The 9,974-nt window shown below is 48.3% G+C and overlaps 1 protein-coding gene across 1 annotated transcript in view; it reads left to right on the top strand.

The window, feature by feature from the left end:
* Ubr3 (Ubr3 ubiquitin ligase) overlaps positions 1–9,974 on the top strand; it is a 64,127-nt gene that overhangs the window by 29,519 nt on the left and 24,634 nt on the right. The gene's annotated exons all lie outside the window — the stretch shown is intronic.

Genomic DNA, 9,974 nt, shown 5'->3' with positions numbered 1-9,974 from the left:
TTGCTCATGAGATTAGGGTGTACCAGACAAATGTGAAAAAAATGTAAGGTACAAATGGTAGGGTGTGCAGTCAGTGATAAATATTGGATTGCTGTTCCACCGCGTCTACCTCACACTTAGAGCATATCCGTCACATTCCTCCCTGGTGCATCATATCAAGGAGAATCATCTGTGGGCGGAGAAACATACCAATCCTCTCTCAGCTTAGGAATATTAGCCAGCAGAGGAAAGTGACGAACAGAAGAGGGTGTATTAATATTAGGGTGGAGAAATGTATCAAGCTTGTTTCACCTTATATACTGTAAGTTAGCAGAAGAAAGTGACAAGCAGAAGAGGCGAAATACTGGGGCATGGAAACATGCCAAGCCTTTCTCAGCTTAGGAATATTAGTCAGCAAAGGAAAGTGACAAGTAGAAGAGGTGAAATATTAGGGCAGAATACATACCAAGCCTCTCTCAAGTTAGGAATATTATCCAGCAGAGGAAAGTGATAAGCAGAAGAGGTGAAATACAGAGAGACATACAAAGCTTCTCAACTTAGGAGTGTGACAAGTAGAAAAGGTGAAGTAACTAGTAGGCGACCTTTTTTGTCCTCGACCGTACGCAACACCTGCAGACAACAAACTTTATGAACCATAAAAACAAAGTGAAAACAAAAAAACACGCAGCACAAAAACAAAAAAAAACCAGCTTGCTGTATGAGAAGAATGAGTCACGTCACCAGCGCTCCGCCCCAACACCGCCTCATATTTTATTTGTTACAACGAGGTGAGTTTAATTTTGGAGGGCCGAGTGGTTAGAGAGGTCGTCTGCTGTTTAAAATAATACAGGATCGCTTCCAGATTGGGGCAGGGAACAGCATAGTAACTGAAATTCTTCCCACTTGTCTCTCCTTCCTCCTCTCTAACTTCTACCCCTCCCTCTGTCGCGTTCTCTTTCCTCCCTCAATCTTCACACAGTTCTTCCCTCTCATTTCTTCCTTCCGTCCCTCTACCCCTTCTCATTCTCTCCTGTCACGCCCTCTCCTTCCTTCATTATTTCTTCCCCTCCCGCCCTGCTCCTTCTCCTCCTCCCCCTTCTCTTTATAGTCTCTCCATCCCTCCCTCCTTCCCTCCCTCCTTTCCTTCCCTCCCTATATACCCTTCTCTCTTCTGCTTCTTTCCCCCTTACCTTCTCTTCCTCCCTTCCTTCCCTCCCGTGCTTTTTCCCTCTCCTCCCTCCTCCCTCCCTCTTTCCTCTTCTTTCTACTCCTCCATTTCATCCTATTCCTCCTTTTCCTCCTCCCTTCCCTCCTGTTTTTTCTTCCTCTTGGTTGTCCTCTCTCCCTTTCCTCATCTTCCTCTCTCCCTTTCCTTCTACTTTCTTATTCACTCTCCCTCCTTGCCCCTCCATCCTCCTCCTCTTCCTCCTCCTCCTCCTCCTCTTCCTCCTCCTCCTCCTCCTCCTCTTCTTCCTCCTCTTCCTCCTCCTCCTCTTCTTCCTCCTCTTCCTCCTCCTTCTCTCTCTCCCTGCTTATTTCTCCCTCCCCATTTTCTGTCCCTTCCCCTTCTCCCCCCCTTCTCCCCCCCCCCTTCTCCCCCCCCTTTCCCCTCTTCCTTTGTCTTCCTCTCGTTTTTTCTCTCATCCCTTCTCCTTACCAGAGAGAGAGAGAGAGAGAGACTGACTGTGTTAGGTATCACTGGAGAAACCACATACTGAGAGGAGTGGAAAAAGTGGAAACTGGATAGAAAGTTCCTCTCTCTCTCTCTGTCTCTCTCTCTCTCTCTGTCTCTCTCTCTCTGTCTGTCTGTCTCTCTCTCTCTCTCTCTCTCTCTCTCTCTCTCTCTCTCTCTCTCTCTCTCTCTCTCTCTCCTCCCCTCTCCTCTCCTCTCCTCTCCTCTCCTCTCCCACTCACCGCCTCCCTGCATTCCTGTCGGCCTTCACGCTTGTCCATTAACCTGCCTTCTTTTCACGCTTCTCCATGTCTGCCTGCCCAGCCTGCTTGTCTACCTGTCTGTTTCTCTCTGCTTCCTGCCTACCTGTCTGCTTCTCCACCTACCGGTACCTCTCCACACCTGCTTTCCTCTTTCCCTATCTGCTTACCTGTCGGCCTGGCATGCTGTTGGGGTGTTTTTCCCCGTTGCAGCGATTTTCTCCCCTGTTGCATAAATTTTCCCCTGTTGCAGCAATTTCCCCTGTTGCAGCAATTTCCCCTGTTGCAGCAGTTTTCCCCTGTTGCAGCAATTTCCCCTGTTGCAGCAATTTCCCCTGTTGCAGCAGTTTTCCCCTGTTGCAGCAATTTCCCCTGTTGCAGCAATTTCCCCTGTTGCAGCAGTTTTCCTCTGTTGCAGCAGTTTTCCTCTGTTGCAGCAATTTCCCCTGTTGCAGCAATTTACCCTGTTGCAGCAGTTTTCCCCTGTTGCAGCAAATTACCCTGTTGCAGCAGTTTTTTCCCCTTGATATCTTGTGCGAAGCTCTGCCCAGCCGCCGTGGCACGTCTGTGGCTGGATGCTCGCCGCCTCAGTCGTTGTTCCAGTTTTTTCCTTCATTCATTGTCTGGCCGTGAGATGCGCGCCAGGACTACACCAGTATTCCTAAAAATTCTTGACGGTAATATAGTGTCACTGTTTTCACGTAACAGAACTGGGCAAAATCCGGAACTCGAATGCTACACACACACACACACTCTCTCTCTCTCTCTCTCTCTCTCTCTCTCTCTCTCTCTCAGATAAAATGGTGAAGAAACGTAAGAGGTTAAGAGAGTAAAATTACACAGAATAAGGAAGAAATAAGGGAGGGGGAATGGGAGGTGGTGGGGTGCGGGGGGGGAGAGTGATTTTGTGGATCACTACTTAGGGATGTGTTGAAATTTCCCAAGCACAGAGGGGGGGGGAGAGAGAGAGAGTGTGTGTGTGTGTGTGTGTGTGTGTGTGTGTGTGTCTCTCTCTCTCTCTCTCTCTCTCTCTCTTTTCCATACAATTAATATTATTTTCTATTTCATGTATGTTTTTCTTTCTTGATAGATAGATTGGTAAATAGACAGACAGATAGATAGATAGATAGATAAATGAAAGTTGGGTAAGTAGGATGAACTAAAAAATCTGAGAAAAGGGAGGTGGTTGAACGATATCTTGTGATGCTGGGAGGAGGATGAAAAGATTTGGGAAAAAGAGAAGGTGAGCGAACTGCCCTGCTAGAGAGAGAGAAAGAGAGAGGGGAGAGAGAAAGAGAGGGGGGTTAGTAAACTGTCCTAACTCTACCCCGATGAATGGAAATGAATGAGTTAAAAAAAAATAGAGAGAGAGAAAAGGTTGCGAGAGGTTGGCAGGTAGCGGATGTGGTGATTAGGGGGCTCCCGTGACCCCTAGAACTAGAGAGAGAAGAGAGAGAGAGGAGGGGAGAGAAATGGAAGGAAGGAGGAAAGGAGGGTGAGGGAATGAGTAGGTTGAAGATAATTTAGAGAGAGGGGGGGGGCGGAAGAAAGACCTGTAAGAAAGAAAACAAGGAAATCGTCAGGAGGAACGGTGAGGGGTGGGGGTCTTTAGGTACCGGGGTAGTGGCTGAGGGGGCGACCTTTTGGGAAAACTGCAGGGTTTAGCTAATGCATGGGGGAAGGGGGTGGGGGTAGTAGATATGGGGGAGGGGGTTGGGGGCTTAGAGAGAGAGAGGGGGGGGGGGCAGAAGGGTTAATTTATGTGAACCTTTGTAATGCCGTTTATCCTGTCCCATCCGACCCCCCACACCACTGCACTGCCACTACTGTTATTACCACCACTACCACCACCACTACTACTACTACTATTATGTTATTACAACTAGTACACTCACACCCACTACCACCACCACACGTATAATCACTACAACCAAGTCGTGGAAAAGATATGAGAGAGTCGCCTAAGTGATGATGATGATGATGGGTGAAAGTGGTGGATATAGATAGGGCAGGGTAGGGGAAAAAAATCGGCACATCTGTCATGTGAACCCTGTGGACTGCAGACTGAGTTGGGCATCTCTTACAACCCACCTTCCTTCTCTGGGGGAATAGGGAGGCAGGTGAGGGACCTTTGCCTAACTGCCGCCTGGTTACATTGGTGCCACCGTGTGCAGGTGTCCAGCCCAAATAATGAGGAACTCTGTAAATTAGTAGGTAACAGGAATGGCCAGGGTGTGAGTCGAAGGGTTGGTTGTGTTTCAAGGACGTGTGGTTTGTTTTCATGCATTGTGGGTTTGTTTATTCGGTGGTGCTGGAGAGGGACGCCTTCATGTGGTGGCACTGATATAACTGGACGGTGGAGCTGCCTGGTTGTACAAACGTCCCAAAATTCCCTTCTTAGCCTCTCTGAAAGAGGATGGTGGTGTGCAAGAGAGGACAACAACAGCCTGCAGTCCACTGGGTTCACATTCAAATATGCCTAGAGTTACAATTGGGTGAGGTTGATGTCTTGATGTGGCTTATGTGAGGTGTAGAGCACCTTCCCTTTAATGTTGCTGTTGCACTGTAACCAAAGGTCACCGCCTGACTCACTGCCTACCTGCTGCTGCCATCATTAGGCTATTTACCTACAGTTTTCCCTTCCTCTTTCCTTCATGCCTGCCTGCCGTCAAACCGGCCTGCCCCTCTGCTTGCATGACTATTTTCCTGCAGCATTCCTTCCTTTCTTCCCTCCTGCCTAGCTTTTTGCTTTCCTCCCTGTCAGATTACCTCTGTGTAAACTGCATGCCCAATAGCCTTCTTGCCTGTCTACATGCCTGCTGGCCTTCCTGCTTTCCTTCCTGCCGTCCTGGCTGCCTGTTTGTCTGCCTGTCTGCTTTCCTCCTTGCCTTTGCACATGCCTGCCTGCCTCCCTGATTACATCTCTCTGCCTTCCGTACTTCCGTGTCTGACACTGTTTGGCTTTCTGCTTCTTTGCCTTCTTCCTTCATGCCTGTCTGGTAGTCATGTACCTCCATTTTTCCTCCGTCATTTGCCACCGTTCATTGCTGCTCACACTGTGTTTTGTGATCATTGATACAGTTGATCGGTTGACAGCCACACTTGCCCTCCTACCCTTCTGGCTCCTCTCCTTTTCTCTCCTTCCTTCCTCTCCTCGTCCATTTTCTCTGCACATCCCCTCCACCTCCCCTTTCCCTTTCCCCAGCCTCGGAGTCCCCTTTCCCCCTTGTGCATTACCAAAGAGGGGGAAGTTTAGTAACCACACAGAAATAAAAGTGCCCAGTGAACTACCCTTGATTAAACTTCTAAACACTGCATATTGAAAAGAAATGCTATAAGTGCTGGGTGAGAGAGAGAGAGAGAGAGAGAGAGAGAGAGTATTTTGACAGTAGAGGGCTTGATAAAAATTGACGGAGAGTTGTGGTGCGTGAGAAGAATTATGTTTTCCACTTACGTGCTTCCTGGATGATATGATTGCTTTACCCTGCCCCCTGCCTGACCCCGCCTAACTGCCTACCCCCTGCCTAAACCTGCCTCCATATCTACCTACCCTGCCTCCCTGTTGTCTAGTGTCTGCCACCTGCCTACCTCCCTGCCTTCACCCCTGCCTTTCCTCCCTTCCTGCTTCCATTTCCTGCCTGCCTCCTGTTCTCCTACCTTTCTGCCTTTATCTTCTGCATCATGCCTATCTCTACCTCTTTCCAACCACATCCCTGCCTGCCTGCCTGGCTTGCCTGCTCACTCACTTGCCTGGCTTTCATATTTCTTGCCCTTCCCACTAGCCACTCCACCCTGCCTGCCTACCTGCCTCTCACATTACTTATACCCTGCCTACCTTGCTGCCTACCTGCCCGCCTTGTTTTAACGTCTCTTCATTCCTCTCATTTTCTTCTATGGTTACCTTCCTCCTTTCCTGTCAGTGCTTTTCCCTCTACCTACCGCACACCTCATCTTACCTGCCTAACCTACTTACCCTTCCCCTCTACCTTCCTACTTACCCTTCCATTCTGTTTACCCACCCTCATCCTCTACCTCTGTGTATCTGCCTCTCTGTATTGCCTGCCCTAGCCTTGCTTACCCTGCCTGCCTACCTTTTCCCTTTACGTACCTACCCTCACCCTCTGCCTTTTCCTGTCTACCTGTTTGCGTATCCTTGTCTTTCCTGCCTATCCTGCCACCCCTTGTCTGCCCTTAACTGCTCTGCCTACCCTTCTGGCCTACCCCTGCCTATCCTTCCTTCCTAATATTCCTGCCTGCCTGCCTGCCATGGTGTGACCTCTGTGGATCACCTTCTTCAAACCACACCGTCTTCCATTGCCTCCAGACGCACAGTGAGACCGACAACCATTAATAAAGTTTACCCTTAACTGTGTGTGTGTGTGAGAGAGAGAGAGAGAGAGAGAGAGAGAGAGAGAGAGAGAGAGATGGAGCAGATATGAGAGGGAGTATGATATAATGACAGAAGATATTTGTGGGTTAAGAACAGGAAGGTGAGAGGTGGAGAATGATGGAGTGATTGAGAAGAAAGACTGGCTAAAGGAAGAGGGGGAAGAAGAACAGGGTAGGTGTGGGATAGGTGGAATAGTTGTGATGAAGGGTGGGAGTGGATGAGGTGGTATAGGAAGGGAAGGGAAGGAGTAGAAAGGATGGATGGGTAGGGAAGGGTTGATGTGGAAAGGTGAGAGTGTCGTGTTGAGGATGGTTGGATGTTGGAAGGATAAAAGGATTGCGCTGGGAAGAGGGGGATAGGGGAAGATGGTTTGGAGTGGAGAGAGAGTTGAAGGAACATGGTAGGTATAGAACTGAAGAGAACAGGACGTGGGTGATTATAAGGTACAGAAAGGTGAGTGAGTTTAAAGGAGAGTGGAATATAGAGAAATGGGGGAAGGAAAAAGAGAAACAGGTGAGGTGTAGAAGTTAGTGGATAGAGGAAAAGAAAATAGCTAGAGAAATAGAGTCGGTATAGAAGTTATGGGGAAAAGGAAGAAAGTAGAGTTGCCATAGAAGTAACGGGAATAGGAGATAATTGTATGAAGCGTAGAAAAGGTTTTTGGGTGAGTGTAGTGAGTTGTGGACATAGTTTGATGAGGTGAACATGACCTTCGCTAGGTGACTTAAAATGAAAACTACAATCTGGTCGCTTGAACTGGGAGTAAAATTCCCTCCTCTCTAGCTTGAATACTGAGCTGTAGCAATGGATTAACACTAGAATTTGGTGCTAATCACGCAGAATTACAGTGGGAAGGATATAGAGCCATAGTATTGTATTATTATGCCACTGAGCTGAGGGGAAGTATGCTCCAAACAAACATTAGTTACATAGTTAAGATAAATGAACTGTAGGTGAGCTGGGAGAGAGGAAGGAGCAGGTGTATGTAGGGTAAGGACCTGAGTAGTAGGGGAATGTGGGTGGAGGGGGAAGGGGAGGGGAGCTTGTGAGGGAGTGAATGAGGTGAATGAAATGGCTGGAGAGTAGAAGTGATTGTATGTGTGAAGAGGGAGGTGAATGAAAGGGATGGTGAGGTTAAAGGTGTGGATGAGGAAGTGGGTGGGTGTGTGAGTGGATGTGGATGCAGTTGTGGGTATGGGTGGATGTGAGTGGATGTGGGAGTTGGTAGGGGTTTGTGTCTGTGTGTGTGAGCAGATGTGGATGTGAGTGTGGATGGGTGTGGGTATGAATGAGCTTAAGGGTGGTGTGTGGGGATGGGTTGGGATGATGTGGGTACTGGTGTGTGGGGATGGGGTGGGATGATGTGGGTACTGGTGTGTGGGGATGGGGTGGGATGATGTGGGTACTGGTGTGTGGGGATGGGGTGGGATGATGTGGGTATTGGTGTGTGGGCAGGGATAGGGAAGAGGGAGGTGTGTGAGGGTTGTTAGGATAAGAATGAGGTGCACAGGAGGGAGGGGGATGGGAAGGGGTAGATGACTGTTAAGTAACCCTGGGTGGTTTTCCGTGATCCGGTCAGAGGTCACAGCCAGGATGTCAGGAGGGCAAGGGGGGGTGGGGGAGGCAGGGAATTGAATGGGGGTAGAAGAGAGGAAAGGGGGAAGGGGAGAATGGGGGAGTAGAAGAAAGGAAAGGAGAAGGGGAATGAGGATGTGGATGTGAGGTGTAAAGACGAGGGGAAGAAATGTGAGGGAATGAAGGTGAAAGAGAAAGTGTGAGAGAATGAGAGTGAGGGGAATGAAAAGAGGGGAAGAGTGATGGGAAGGTAATGGGAGGGGAGTGAAAGGAAGTTGGTAAGCAGAAAAAGAAGGTTGACTGTGAGGGGAGAGGAGTGAAAGGAATGAGTACCAGAGTAGGGAAAGGTGAGGAAGGGTGATGAAGTGAGAGAACGTCAAGAGGTGGGAAGGAAGGCTGTGCAAGAAGAGGAGAGGGAAGAACAGATGAGGAGAGGTAGAGAAGGAAGTTGTGAACTGGAAGAAGAGAGGTGAGGTGTGAAAATGATAAAGGAAGAGAGGGAAATTGTGAGAAGAGGGAGAGGAGAGGAAGTTGAGGAGAGGGAGGAGGGGGAGCAGGGAAAGGAAGATGAAGATTCAGGGTAAGAACTTGATGGGATGAGGTTTTTGGAAGGGGCAGAATAAGTAGGCAGGGAAAGAGGGGGGATTTTAGGGAAACCTGAGAGGGAGGAAAAAGCTTCGGAGTCAGAAGATGGAGTAGGAGAGGAGAGGGCAGGGTAAGCAAGTGTGGACAGGGCATGGCAGGGCAGGGCAGGGCAGGGCAGGCGAGAACAGGATAATATGTAAGTTCAGAGAGTGGCAAGGCAGGTTAAAATCTTCCTTGCGTGAGGCCAGTTAGCTAATATCATCCAGACTGCCTGCAGCACACCTCTCCATCTGCCCCAGGGAACACCACCTCTCCCCAGCCAACCACTTAAATCTAATACACCTTTCCATCTTCCTATTCTAATACACCTTTTATTTTTCCTGTTGGATCCATTTCTGGTTGGCATGGTGATGGAGAGGGATGCCTTCATGTGATGGCACCGATATAACCAGGCGGCTCCTTTGCCTGGTTATACAAACGCTTTTCTGTAACTTTCCTATCCCGCGAAAGGAGGATGGTGGACCACAGGAGGGTTAGCGTGTTGTCCAGTGAGTTTACATTCACTGTAGCGGTTCCTCATTAGCGATTTATTCTGCATATTGTGCCATAACGCCCTCCTGTATGATACTTTTGCCATTTTAATATTGACACTGGTTGCATTAGTTGCGTACATGATTATATTCATGTGAAACGTGCATAATAATTACTCTCTCTCTCTCTCTCTCTCTCTCTCTGATTTGTTTTCTGATGTCTTTGTTCGTTATTCATGGTGTGTGAAGTCTTTGTTGACCCTTGTTGAATATTCATGGAGAGAGAGAGAGAGAGAGAGAGAGAGAGTGCATGTGTGTGTGGGGGTTTTACTTTGTTGTTTGAATGGGCTCTACATATTATTCATCATCCCATTCTGTTTATCACAATCATTCATCTATCTCACACCCACCTATTCATTCACTCAGTCTGCAGTACCAGTGGTAGATTAGATGTAGTAGTAGTAGTAGTAGCAGTAGTAGTAGTAGTAGTAATAGTAATAGTAGTAGTAGTAGTAACCCTTGTCTTATTTGGCTGTGAACCCGCTGGTCTCAGGATAAAATTGCACGTTTGCAGTCCAACCATCATCCATTCGAGGGATAGGGAGGGAGTTGAGGGACGTTGTGATAACCAGACCGTTGAGTTGCACAGTTATATCAGTTCCACCATAAGAAGGTGTCCCTCTCCAGCACCACGTCATTGTAGTGAAGGGGTTTGTCAATGTGGGTGAAACAGTCAGTGAAATGTGGCAGTGTGTGACCTTAGAGTTTCTTTGGAGTTTTGGCCGGAAGTACTGTAGTCTGGAGGGGGTCAGGACATTACGTAACATTGTGATAATGGCCTTGCTGCCTAACTCATGAAGACGGGGTTCAAAGCAACCAAGTGACAATGACATATATCTACGATGATGATGGTGTGTTGTGTGGTGGATCTTGTTGCATTTTTGTCCTTATTCAAAAACGATTCTTCTTCCTACAACACTGCC

The sequence above is a fragment of the Coenobita brevimanus genome, chromosome 12 (genome assembly GCF_032717465.1).
Source record: "Coenobita brevimanus isolate Jiangsu-jjx chromosome 12, ASM3271746v2, whole genome shotgun sequence".
Classification (NCBI taxonomy): Eukaryota; Metazoa; Arthropoda; class Malacostraca; order Decapoda; family Coenobitidae; genus Coenobita; species Coenobita brevimanus.
The sequence above is the reverse complement of the archived record's forward strand: the minus strand, read 5'-3'. Positions and strand labels throughout refer to the sequence as shown.